The sequence below is a fragment of the Ambystoma mexicanum genome, chromosome 2q (assembly GCF_040938575.1).
Source record: "Ambystoma mexicanum isolate Mex_15411 chromosome 2q, UKY_AmexF1_1, whole genome shotgun sequence".
In the NCBI taxonomy this organism is placed as follows: Eukaryota; Metazoa; Chordata; class Amphibia; order Caudata; family Ambystomatidae; genus Ambystoma; species Ambystoma mexicanum.
This window is the reverse complement of record NC_090924.1, coordinates 134,907,409-134,921,435: the sequence shown is the minus strand read 5'-3', so window position 1 is coordinate 134,921,435 and position 14,027 is coordinate 134,907,409.

Below are 14,027 nucleotides of genomic sequence, written 5' to 3'. Positions count from 1 at the left end.
ATCCATGTACGGCCTCAAATCTAGTTAGCGTCTCCTAACCCGAGTGCTCGAGGTTTAGACACTTGGTTATATCTGCTGTCACATTTTTGCTACCAAGTTTTGGTCATTAGTTCATTGTCACATTTCTGCTATCAGAGATTTCTACAGGTATTTGTTATGGAATTGTTTATATGTTCATTTCCTGTTGTAACGGATGCCCACCATTTTCCGTTGTTAGAGTTGTGGAAGCGCAGTATGCCAGGGGAAAGAGTACCGTTCCTACTGCCAACATAAATAGGCCCCAAGCTATGCCTTTCACATGGCTTCTGACCTCTATAAGGAGTGGAAGAGGTATGCCTAAGCTTAGATCTTCTTCATCCTAAATCCTGCCTTTAAAACCTGAACATGAAGCATTTGTTTTAGAGTTGTCATTTGTAATTAAATGGATAAATATCTCCGTTGTATGATAATGTTGGCATTTCATGCAACCCCTCCGCCCCCCGGATTCTTTGACTGTCTCCTCCAGAACCTGACGACTTCCCAATTACTGCTGCATGTTTTATCTCCGTAGGAACACATCTCATAAATTTGGACATTAATGGACTGGAGCTCTCTTTACATCCCTGTTCTAAAAACCTTCGTCCGTTTCCTCAGTTTTTCTCATTATCAGCCGACTTAAAAGGGCAGCATCCATTCATTTCTAGGGACACCATCAGCCTGTGTAGTTGTTCACTAATCCTAAAAAGGGTACTTTCAATATTTCTAAGCCATTTGTAAAGTTAGCGTTCAGAGGGTTCTAGCATTGCCAAGCCCTAAGCTCTTTCATAATAGCAATCACCCCTTGTCACGTTTTTATCAATGAGAAAACATGGAGAAGAAGCTACGATGGTGAGATCCGAGACCCAGATAGAGACTTTTCCATTGGTTTACTAAAGGCAGACTTGAAACCAGGAGCTGCCATTTTGACATACTGTTTAAGTGTCACTCCTAAACAAACCTTGTGTTTTCAGAGACCACCCATGCATGTGAAAAAGCATCGTGGTTAATCTAAAACTGTTCATTCTGTGTGCTCTCAATCATCGTTCAAATAAGGCCCTTGTCGCCAGTTTCCTTTTGTAATGTATGGCCATGTCATATTGACCTTAGGGTGTAAAGGTTAAATATGCGTGTCTTCTCCCTTTCCACTGTGAGTTTGTCCCTCGTTCCAGGTCTCACTTTCACCCGTAGACATAGCACTGTTGCGGGTCATGGCAACAGATACACCATCTGTTTCATTAGTCTTTTTCTTGGTCATTCATTGAGTGGTTAGTAAGGATTGATTCAACGTATCATCCCCTCTTACCTTTTTCGTCCCGTTGTGTCCCTTTTAGATAGGAGACTGATAGGAGACTTTAGATAGGAGACTGGACAGGTCTGCTCAGCTGTATAGATGTGGGTAGTTAAAGAGTTGATGGACCCTGCACCTTCCTGGTCATTCCATTAAGCAAAACCGGCCTGAGGAAATAGGACTGCTTTAGTGATTGTTCGACTAGAATGTATTATCCTCAAGAAACGGGAAAAGGAATAAGAAGGAGGAGCTGGACATCAAAGGAGGGGTAATTGTAGCAGAAGTGATCAAGCAGGTGGTAAAGATTGATAGGGGAAGTGGACCTCATCACGGGTTGGGCAAAACAGTATGAATGTTGCAGTAACACCATTACGGTTGCATTACCGCTCCACCCAATCCCAAGTTTGGGAGGAAAGTCAGCAGAGTTACCTCCAGATCTGAGCTGCATGTAAATCTGGCGACTTTCCGCCCATTTTCGGTGCAAATAGCAGAGCGCAATTAGAATCCGGGGCTTGTAGAGCTGGACCGAGTTGCGGTAACGCTTTTTGCATTGGGTGGTATCCCGGCGGATTTACTGCTGGGATACCGCTCAACTTGCGATGTCCCCCGATATTAGAAGAAGTCATTTGTGAGAATGCCTCACACATCAAGCTAAATCCATATTACTGTTGGGTCTGAACGTGTTACGTACACATGCCTTGCCTGTGGCCTGTTACTGTTTTATATTACAGCATTCAGACAATTCAGGCATTAACACAAGATCACATGTGAGTCCTATGACTTGCTATTCCAGTGCTGTTAACACATTCCTGGGAGTAGCGTTGACTTTGACCAAAATGTATAAAGCTTACTTTTGAACATGCAAGGCATTCACTTATCATTTATATTGTTAATTCATCTAACAGTGCGCACGCACAGAGGTCATGTTGAGGATTAATGCTAAAAGGACGCAGTCTTTATACACATGCTTTAAACAGACACAATTGTTCATTTTACTAATGAAAAATGCTATTCTTTATGTTGGCCATGTAAGAATGTCAGACTGCAAGAACTCACACGATATAGCTTCAACAGGAGCACATATTCACCAGCAAATGAATAAAACATGAATACATCTTTCCCTCCCCAAGCCTGTATCGCCTCCCTGTACCCATTTTATTGTACCCGATCAGCATATACCCTTGTTGTACAGTGGACCGCTGCTTCACAGCGAGCTCAACACTGTGTAATATGCAGCACACACATACACACAGCACATACACGCACAGGAACATTGATTGCACCTTATGAAACATGTGTAGAAACCTAGGGAGTGTGATAATTTGTAGGGGGTTGGCCCTATCCCATATCCCAAGATATCACTTTTCTCAAATGATCAGGTCTACCTCCGTAAGTCTGAATTCTCTGGCCAAATTATAAGTCAGGATATCCTTGTCCTTGCATGTGATGGAGATGTCGAGGTAAGTCATTGTTTGGTTTCCCACCCTAGAGGGCAAGTTGTGTGTATTGCCTGTTGATGTGTAAGGGTATTGCTGGTTCACTTGATTGTCACCAGTTCACTATATACCCTGCAACATAGCTGACGTGTTCTTCTTCTTAGAGGAGTGCTGTTGTTGATACTGGTGGTAATCAGATTGTAAAGAGAAGGTTATCTATCAAAAGTCGAATTTTGTATTCTTGGTTCCCTTCGATATTTTTTTCACTGTTGAATCAGTAGTCGTTGAATAAAAGAGGCATCCTTTGGAACACTTGCGTTGTCCCTTGATTGAGGGGTAGTCCTGAGAAGAGGAAAACATTGGCATGAAACAAACCCTAAAACAAGGAAGGGCATTTCTTTTCAAAAGTTTGCAACTTGCATGGCACTATACACTATGTATGAGTTCATGTTCTCTTGTAGTAATCTGTATAATGAGGAGTTAAAGCAAATCGTTGAAGTCAAATTCAGCTGCATAAATATTACATCAAGAACATGAAATCAAAAGCAAGCACACACTTGGCAGCAATAATCATTCGATTACATGGCAGGGTGCCAAAGAGTTCAATGTTGGGTGCCAAAGAGTGCAATGTTCATAGAACCACATTTGGGTAACATTGAGCAGCCCTCACAAACTGGACCATTTGTAGGACTCTGGAGAGAGTCTGGGAAACTGTATGTGTTGCCGGCGAAATCCATCAGGGATTGAAATACAGGAGTGAACATGCGGCACATTGTGATGTGCTAGCTGTGGGAACTCCATCAGATGAACTGTCAACACAGGTAATGACGCCATTACTCATCATAGACTAAAGCCATCCACCCAAAGTGGGTCTAGCAGCCATTTGCAGAAGTGACTTCTCAACAAGAACTTGCGTGGTTAAACTAGCAGATTCCCATGCATCCTCAAATTACAGTTTTCATATGACACATGTGTTCAATGAACGAAGCTTAATGTCACTTTATTTTGTCATGTATTGCTTGCTTCCCATTCCAGTCTGCCACAATGTTCATGCACGTCATAGGCATGGTCATCCTCAAGGTTATCTGGAGATCCAATTGTCTGTGGTATATTGTGCAACAAGAAGCACATAATCAATATCCTACGAGCATACACTGGGCGGGTCCGGCAGCCAATCAGGTTGCGCAGAATGCAGACGTTATCTTTGGAGGAAATCTGCTCACACTGGCCCTCTCTCTTCACCTAGTGTAGTTCCTGCCGCACATCCACTCCACCACAGCCCAGTAGCTCCCCTCCTTAACCCAAATGGCCTCTACTGATCTGCCTGTTAGATAAGCACCTCTCTTCTTCCTTGTGGCCCTGCTCCGGCTCATTATTGCCCTCTCATGGAAACGGAGCCTCCATTTCCACAGTGGCCATTTTTGAAGATTACTTTTTCTTTATGTGAAAATAATGGGTGGGGTCAGGTGATTCCTGCAGCCTGTGCTTTTACACAAAATCTCATCTATTAGCAATCCGGTTCACATTCCTGGGGTTCACTCTATTTGCTGGGGCAAATGAACGTGTGTCACGGCCCATATTCTTGCTTCAAAAACCCCACGCATTATAAGAGGCAAATGGACATTGATTAAATGTAACTGGAATCCTCCATTTCTACTGTTTTTATTTTGCATTGTAAATGTTGTTTTGGGAAAGAGACGCCTGCTCCACCTCCTTCACATGCAGGCTCAGCATACCGCACCCATTTTTTTTCACGTCCAGCATCCATTCCTTTTTTCTTGGCACATCTTACGCAGCTATTTCTTTGTCCTTCCATCCCCAGGAAAAAGTAGTACTAAAATAAGTGGATGGCAGCACCAAGACTGTAAAATAGTGTTTTTGCTGCCAGTCTCTATTTTGCTCCATAAGCTCTCTTTCTATATACCTAACCCATACCCCATCCACATTTTTGCGCTAAAATATGTTACAAAAATTGGGGAAAATGGGATTCAGTGAAATGAGATGTGATCAAAATGGAGACTACCAAAATATTCATGCTACGTCATTTAGTAGCTATTGGGCCTCATTATGATGTTGGTGGTAATTCTGTGGTAAATCCTCAGAATTTAAGAAAACTCAATTAACATTACTGCCACTTGGTCCAGTGGAGTTACAACAGGATTACAAGTTCTGTTAATTCCCCATTTCTGGAGTCCATAGGATTCCATAGGAATTTTTGGTGGATTTACCTCCAGCGGTATTACCGCGTGGGACATACCATCGATTTTCAGAGCTAAGCGGAGTATTTACCTCCAGCAACTAACAGGAGGTGAATCGGCCACTTTTCCTGCAAATTATAATTTTTCATGGATTTACCACTGACGATATAGCATGCAGTGAATCCGCTAAAAAATATATAATTTGGTGGTGCGGGAAAAACAGCGGGACCGGAATTACTGGCACTTTTTTCCTGCACCTTGTAATGAGGACCATTGTTTACTGTCATCATGTTTCGTTTTGTTTTTATACTTAGCGTGTATACACTTGAATCTGACTTTTGTCAGTCAGAGAACTATTTCAATGAAACCCACGTGTTTTTATGTGTGTTAAACGGACGTTCAGCTGCATTATTTCAATGAATGGTGCTATTAACAATGCGCCAGGGGATAACACGATTCACATAGGGTCGTATTTACATGTCATAGCTCTTAGGAGACAGAAACCACCTACCATTTGTATGTTCATATATGCAAGGATTCTGATGAATTTACAAGAATGATAGCTGTTTATAGACGATACGTTTGTCATGGTTGCCAGACATTTCGTCGGAAAAAATTCGTCGACAGGACATTTGGTCGAAACCATTTGGTCGAAAACCAAAGGGTCGATTTTTTTATTTTTGTATTTTCACTTTTTTTTTTTTTGGGGGGGTCCCCCCCATTCCCCTTTTTTTCTAAAAAACCCTTTTTTTCCCCTAAACTACAACCTAAAATATATATATTTAAATAAATTTAAAAAATCGACCATTTGGTTTTCGACCAAATTACGTCGACGAAATGTCTTTCGACGAAATGTCTTTCGACAAAATGTCCGGACAGCGTTTGTCATCTGTCCCGAAATGCGTTCGCTCTGAGGTGGTATCTTAAAAATATAATTTGCATCCCTGCCTCACACGGCAAGAAAAATGCACAACAGGGTCAGGCGTGATCCTGTCATGATTTGCATCTTCCCTTGCAACTGCTCCCAACAAATTTGTGCAACTGAGTGAAAAAGGGGCCTCTGAATGGACGCATCTCAGATGCGCCCATTGAGACAAAACAAGTTGGCAATGTGGTCCACAGTTTCTCATTGTTGCTGTACTGTCTTTGTCCTTTTTTTCAAGCAAAAAATAATTCCTATCCAACTTGAAAGATTTCTGTAAACATTTTTAGCCACAAAAATCAATGAGCGTGGCTCATTGCTATGCTACATGGGAAGCCATTTTCCTGTTAGTGTTACTTTCTGAAGCTCATTTTCTTTTAATTCATGGTTTTAATTTGCAGACCTGACATGCAGAACTTCCTCTTTTGGTATAAAGAGCAATGTAATTAGTGTTACTTTCTCCATAATTTGATTTCTGAAATCCACTAAAGCCTCGGAGGGCTTTTTCCAACTCGCACTGCAAGAAGATTTTTCAAGCTATGCTAAATAAAATTGCAACCTCGCTTCTAAATGTAAAACATATATTCCCATATGAAAATTACTTGTAGCAAAATCAGAAACAGTTGTTTTTATAATCTGTGAATATTAATTGCTTATTTAAGCTTGTGATTTACATATGGTAAGGAAATGCACAACCTAGCTGTTGTTTTATGTTGCCATGCACCCACTTAATGTCCAGTCCCTGTATTCAATCACATATTAATTATCTAACCAGGTACACACAGTGATTTGAAAAGACCATGTGAAATCACAGCAAGGGCCAGATTATCTAAAGGTTGCACCGTCGGATTCCCTGCTTGTGCAATATGGACTGGAGCAAAACGAGTTTGCCCCAATCCACGTTGCATAATGATTTTTGATCCAGGGTGATGTTGCAGCGGGCTAATTGTTGGACTGTGTTTGTGGAGCAATCATTATTGTTTCGTTGTACGTCGCATAAGACGAACAAAAAGGAAAACCAGGTTCCTCACCATTCTTCAAAATTGGATTTACTATCATCCTGACACAATTTAGAGCATACCCTGTTTGCCACAAACCAGCCCGTGAGCCATGCGCGTGCGTGTTCACTCTGCCCTTCGTCACAGTCTAACCCTTGCATTGATTTCACTATTAACTCCCCGTATGTCTGTCATATCCTCCAAGCAGTCCACGAACAAGCAAGACTAAAGGTGGTGACCAATGAGCTGTTTCATGTTATGACTCCTCAACAAGGGTTGCATTTAAGGTAGACCCTTCTGATTCTGTGTATATGGTATGCCTCACACTCTGAACTAAATTGCTTCTAGTGACAAGATTAGGAGTTTTTCCCCAACTCATTGGTACCCATTTCAGTGACTTCCGAAGGGTGAAATGTTGAGCACTCCTTCCCTTTTACACATGCAATCTTTAAATCTACAATGTACACACAGATGCTAGAGCAAGTCCATAAGCGCACTGACCTCATTTACCAAAATTTTCAAGAAAGCAAAGGAGGGTAGATACAGTGCAAACCACGAAAGCAATTCTTTTGTTGTGCAATAAGAGGTAGCAGCACAAGGAGGTCATTATTAACCGCTTCATGGCCAATTACAATGTTCCGAGTGCAGTCGTCTTCTTGGGGTGGCTCCTAAAGGTCAGGAGCCGGTCTTTTGCATCTGAATAAATGACGTTCGTAGCTAGACTCCCTTGTCAGCCGAGCACTGCCTCTAAATCTCCTCCCACTTCCCAGTCTCCCTTACATCATGAAGGAGGAGCCTGCACTGGTTGTCCTCTGTCTGCTTTTTCAATTGTAACAACACAGATAGCCTCCTTACTTCCACCCCGATGCCACACATCCTGTAGTTCAGCAACTCCCTCTGAAGTTTGGCCTTCTGGCATCCCACTATATAGTGACCAAACGTCTCTGGGCTGCCACATGCCTCGCAGTTCTCAGATGTGGCTCTACCCGTCTTAAACATCCATCCTTTAAACCCTTTGTGTCCCACTCTTAGCTGATTCAAGATAGTTTCCTCTCTGTGTGCCAACTCTGCATTCCCCCCACACCTCTTACTCTGATGCTAGTACTGCATACAGTTGTTCTTGCTCATACCCCATCTGCTTTGCCATTCTTCCTTAATGCTGCCTTTCACCAACACCTGCACCTCTTCCGGACTTATGGGGAACTCTATATCCACTACACCCCTTTTTGTGGCCTCTCTCCACCAATTTGTTTTCAAATATCCCACAATGACTGGCGATGCATGCTAACTCACTCACCATTGCTCCCGCTGTGTATCTCTCCGGCCATTGCCTAATATGCATTACTATGGGCCTCATTACGACCCTGGCGGAAAACCATGGTGCTAATAGCACCATGGTCCATGCCGGTAACTTACCGACTCCGCCATGGAGAAAGGGGGAATTACCACCCCATTACAAGGTTGGCGGGGCGGTAATTCCCCCTTCCTCCATGGCCCTTCCGCATTCCCATTTTTGCCCCATAGGGCCCAATGGGAATGGGGAAGGTGCTAAGTACGGTACCGCAAATTGTGGTACCGTACTTAGCACCAAGGTCCCTTTGCGGGTCCCTACTTTAACGGCTGGTGTAGACCTGCCATTAAGGTCGGATCCCGCAAAGGGACCTCGTAATCAGGCGCTAATGAGTTAACGGCACTGCAGCCTTTTACGGCGCTGTTAACCCATTAGCGCCAGGGTCGTAATGAGGCCCTATATCTTTCCTATTACTGTTCCCTTACTTTATAGCTTGCAACACACTCAGCGTGTCCACAAACACCACCACTCTAACCAACTGTTTCTCCATAGCTCCAACCACTGCCATACTCACTGCTATTAACTCAGTGAAGAAGTGGCTGGTGGTTTATTGGATGCATGACTACAAAGCTAGAAGCTGGGAGAGAAGAGGTTTCATGCTGGCAGGTTAGTGAAGCTTCTGGGAGTGGAGGGGCTAAGGATTGTGGACAATGTCGACAGAGTGATGTTACCCATATGAACATTGCCCGACTCGAAGATCTGTTTGCAATTGGCAAGGGTAGTGGTAAAAAAGAGTGGAAACAGAGGGAGATAAAACATAATTGGCGACAAGGTATGTGGGGTGGGGAGAAGGTGCACAAGTGTATACAGATGTACCCAGGGACACAGAAATAATCAAAGTAGGTATGGCCTACAACTTTAAGGAGGAAGAGGAGTTTAAGATAGCAAGACTATCGGATAATATGTCCATCTGCACAGCGGAGTGCAATCAATTACTCCTGACATTGACTACATTCTACATTTGCTGACTTCAAAAGCAAATAGGGAAATAATGCAATTTCCATGCAGGATTTTGCTTAAGTAAACACTCCCTGTCCGGGGGATCTTGTTTCACTTCAACATACTATTTAATGCAGAAAAGAAGGAGCTAATACGTGTGAGCAAGCGTTTACTTATAGAGAAAATATTTCGTTTTGCATTACACCTAATGCATGCTCATCTTAAAACATTTCCAGTTCAACTACGTTTGCAATGCAAAACTTATGAAGACAACCTTGTGTTTAAATATTACAAAAGCACATTTCATTCCCTATCAGCTTGATTATTTTCTCATTAGTAAAGACATTTCTCTACTTTACAATCACAGCTGCAAAGCCTATATTGCTATTACCAGTATGTGCTAACAGCTTTATCGATCTCGGGAGGGGTCATCATCACCCAACTTATGGTCCACAGCTATTCCTCAGGCTTTGCCTCGGGCCATAACTTGTGAGCTGGCCATGTCCTGACCATCTGGAACTCAATCCCAGCAGAAGGCCCCATCATTCTTTATTTCCATAAAACAGTAAACGAGTGGCTCTCTCAACAATACTTTCAAGACACATTCAACTCCAATCTCCCACAACCAACAGTACGGCTCTGCTGCATAAAATGCCAGGCCATACCTGACACCCTCCTATTGAAAAGTGCTCCACTGTACTCGAGCTCGGTTTACGCTATAAGAAATGAAAATAAATAAAATATAAAAAATGACCCCACCTTTGGACTATAAGGCTATATTATTTCCCAAATCATTATATGATTCTGATAACTTTGGACTATATGGAGGAAAGTGTGTAACAGGGCTTTTTGCAATGATTCTGATCTGGATCCATATAACAATGTATCGAGGGTTCCTTGTGACTTGCACCACAGACATGCAATGAAGCATAGGTGCTCTTCACCGTGTGCGCATATATGCATCACAAAAGCTCAATGGCGGACACCATAGGAAATTTGGTGATTGAGATTGCACCATTAATTTCACTGGCTTGCACTTGGTGTCTGCTAGTGCAGAAAATCCAGGCACAATTAAATTAAATTAACTGATTGCCGGATAGGGCTACTCAAAAAGTTATGTTATCCCACTCTGACATTGAAGTGGCCCATGGTAATAAGGACACACATATATATACATGGAGGAAACCATTGCATGCATGTTTTGTTTGGGTTTTCGTCTACATCTGCTGGCATCAGAATAAAGCTCTAAGTGGTATTTGTCAGACCACTTACAATAGTAAGAGATCTCAGTGAGATCCCAGTGAGTTGAGCATGTTTAGGTTTGAATATCATTCTCGATGTCTCAGAACTAGATCCTTCAGAGGCCCATACATTCATACTATTAAATAAACTAATGTTAACAGCTACAGAATTAGTGCAGCATATTGAAGAAGGGCACATCTGCAACTAAGCACTACACTAAACATACAATAATATTATCATCATCTTTGACTGCAGAAGGATAAACAATGTAGTTATACCTGCCAACATTCAAACCTATGATCTATTGGCTGCACACAAAAGTCTGCAGCAATTCTGTTAAACACTAGCCATTCCCAGCATAACAAATGCCATTCTAGCATATCTTAAGGGTCAATATCGGTCAGTAATTCATAAGGTCACTTCTGTCCCCCTTCTTACATATCAGAATGACAACTGATTGCTTCCAGGAAGGGGGCAAAGGTCCCTGTGACTTATTAATGGCCATTTAAAAGGCTAAACATATAGGTAACTGTCTTCTTTTGAATTTGAAAGGCATATTTGTTTCAGATGGAATGAGAGGTGTGCAGTATAAGAACAGTATCTAAGTTCCGTCCATTACACAGGCCTCTAAGATTTGTCTTTGTTGATGCGTAATTGTCAACTTTGCTCCATTGTAGAGTCCCTGTGATGGCATACGATTGTGTACTATCATAATTACAGCACCTACGTACAGTTTTAGCTTGTGAGGAGGCATTTGTCATACAGCGTTTTGCTCTTTAGAGACTGAAACATTGAGCTGGTAATTAACTGCTCATTGACACTGCAACCGCTGTGCCCTGAATGAAGAGATGTGGGGGTGGAAAGAAGTAACTTGAAATTATTCCAAATGTCTGTGATAGTGGAAGGTGAAGGTGACTGTGTAGAACTGTGCTTATTCTGTTTGTTAAAATATTAGCTGTTGTTGAATTGGAAGGGCAAACAGAGGTGTGCTTTGTCATTTGGACAGTAGAGGGCAACCTAACACTGATAAATTGCATCAGCTGAGTACGCAAATATACCTAAGGGTTTTATATATATATAGATTATGCTTGCTTATTGGGCCACAGTGGGCCTGAAAAGGACCAAAACATTTTTTTTTGTTTACCCTCAAACCACCTCGAATCTCTGCATCTGCCTTCAACTATACTTGAGCTCTGAAATGTGTGAGGTCATTTAGGTGAAATATATGAAGATTGAACCCAAATGGAGCCTCTTCTGCTAGGCTGAGAGCAGAGGGGTGTGCAGCTTGAGCAAATATTTAAATCTTTGTAATTTTACAGTGTTTTGTATTAGCAACCTGGATGGAATGTTGGAATCCTGGGAGCCAATCAGGGTCTAGGACTCCTGGCCAATATTGTGCAGCCATAGATCCTGATAGCACTCAGGATTCCATGTGCCATCGCCATGCGACCCAGCCCCCACTCCCTTGCTGCTCAAGCCTCCCACATTACCTCTGGCTTCATTGGTCCCCTCCCCGCCACTCTTCACTCTGCATCCCTCCCTGTCCCATGCTCCACTCTACTCCTATCACGCGAGCGGTGTGGCATGCCTGCCATGCATCTTCCTGTAATAGGATGAATTGACCACCATAGGTTGGCCACCAAGCACCCATTGTTTGGAGACCATTCCAGTATTGCGGAATGGGGCTTCCCCTTCCTTTCCCCCCCCTCATTGCCCTGCAGGTCCACCACTAGCATTCAGCCCTGTGTCTTGATAGATATATATCAATTTAAGATATCAGAAAACAATCCAACAGGAGCAAAAATGGAAGGAGTGACTCAATGTATCTTATTAAGTAAATGCAATTTGATGGCACTTTGCGCCAAAAAAGTGTACTTGCGGCACACAACGCTGATTCATGGATCAGACTTTGCGTGGTTCAGCACTCACTTTGAGCGGGCCCTTTGCTATTTTGAATGGTGCTGAGCGATTTGCACAACACAGGGAAGGACCAGTGCAAAGACATAAAAAGGTGCGCGACATGTATATTCCCCATTCCTTGTGCAAAACGAGGACAAACAAAGAATAACGTGGGTGTGTTGCGGATGTGCCACATAAAAAACTAACACGCCCATTCAAGCGCAAATATAACCCGATTCATGGATTTGTAGTAAAAATGCAACATCAACGCAGTAAAAAGGTGCAAACATACCAGCTATGGGACCAGCCCATTAAAAGGGGAGGGGGCTACATTGATAGCCACACTGTTATATGCACTAGGCTGGAGAATGCCCTTAATAATCATGTTTTAAGCTAACAACATATAGGCAATACAGTTAAGTCACAGGTAAGTATACAAAGTTTAAAATTAGACTGAGGCAGTGTGAATAGGCCTCAAAGCATGCTTTTATAGAAACATGTTCACATTTCATTAACTTGCTTAGTGGCCACAGAGGTTGGCAGCACTGTGCAAATGACACATTTCCAAGATCGTATGGTAGGAAGCAAACAGCCTTTGTTACTTTCAAGGTCAGAAAGCAGAGCTTATGAGTCTCCTGGAAAAACAGTGAATTCCCCACCATTATATAATTAGGCATATTAGTTTATGAAGCTGGTCTACTGATGGTTTCAAAATGCCCATAGCAGTTTCAAAGTACATTTTAGCGTGGGAAGAAGTTCAAAGAGTGCTTAAGATGCAAACTTAAAATGGTAACTTGTTCGTGGTTGAAGGCTCTGGCAGTGTCATGATCGAATGAATTCCCATGAGAAGCAGATGGATATGACCAGGGGGAGATGAATAAATATCTGCTGGTCATCTCAAATGTTTAAATGTATTGGCATTATGATATGGGAATTGTAGGTTGGAATGTGACGTCACAAGTGTGGACAAGGGTGGTGTGGAAATGTTGGTGGGACCCAATCATTTTAAGATAATGTATGTCTCTCTATGGGGGAATGACACAATCCCAGCAATCACACTCCCATGGAGGAATGTCCTAATGTTGCGATGTGTTTTGATGCTAATTAGTTTATAAGATTATAAAAGCTTTTTTCTTCTGTGGCGTACTTTTGACATCGCTTTTCATGCAGTTCTGTTCCCCATTCTGTTTGAATATCACTTTCCCAACTGTGCCTGGGCCCGGAATATATTTTGTTACTTATTGCCTGGTGTATACTCCTTTTTAAACTACCTTTGTAATTTTTACTGGTGAGACTGGAGCCAAACTGGAGTACAGATTACTACCAGCAACTTCCCGGAGTGAAAAGGCACACGCAAACCTTGTGATTTCACCGCCACATGATATGTGATGCAACGTACAAAGCCCGAAGGATACATATATAAGCATGCAATGCGCACCATTGCAAAGTTGCACTTCCAGGATGAAGCTCACTGTAGTGACAATGATCGTACATGTTCATGGAAGGAGGAAGAGAATGGTGAGGGACAGGATTTCCCATACACGCACAAGGCTTTTTGGGATGCCAGATGACGAGGCATGTACGAGGTACAGATTTCCTCTTCATGCCATCCTAGACCTGGTCAGGGAGTGGGAGGACCACCTTGCATCACCCACCATTTCCTCCCATGCACTCACAGCCCTGGAGAAGGTGCTGACAGCCCTACATTTTGGGCTATGGGGTCCTTCTAGCACACC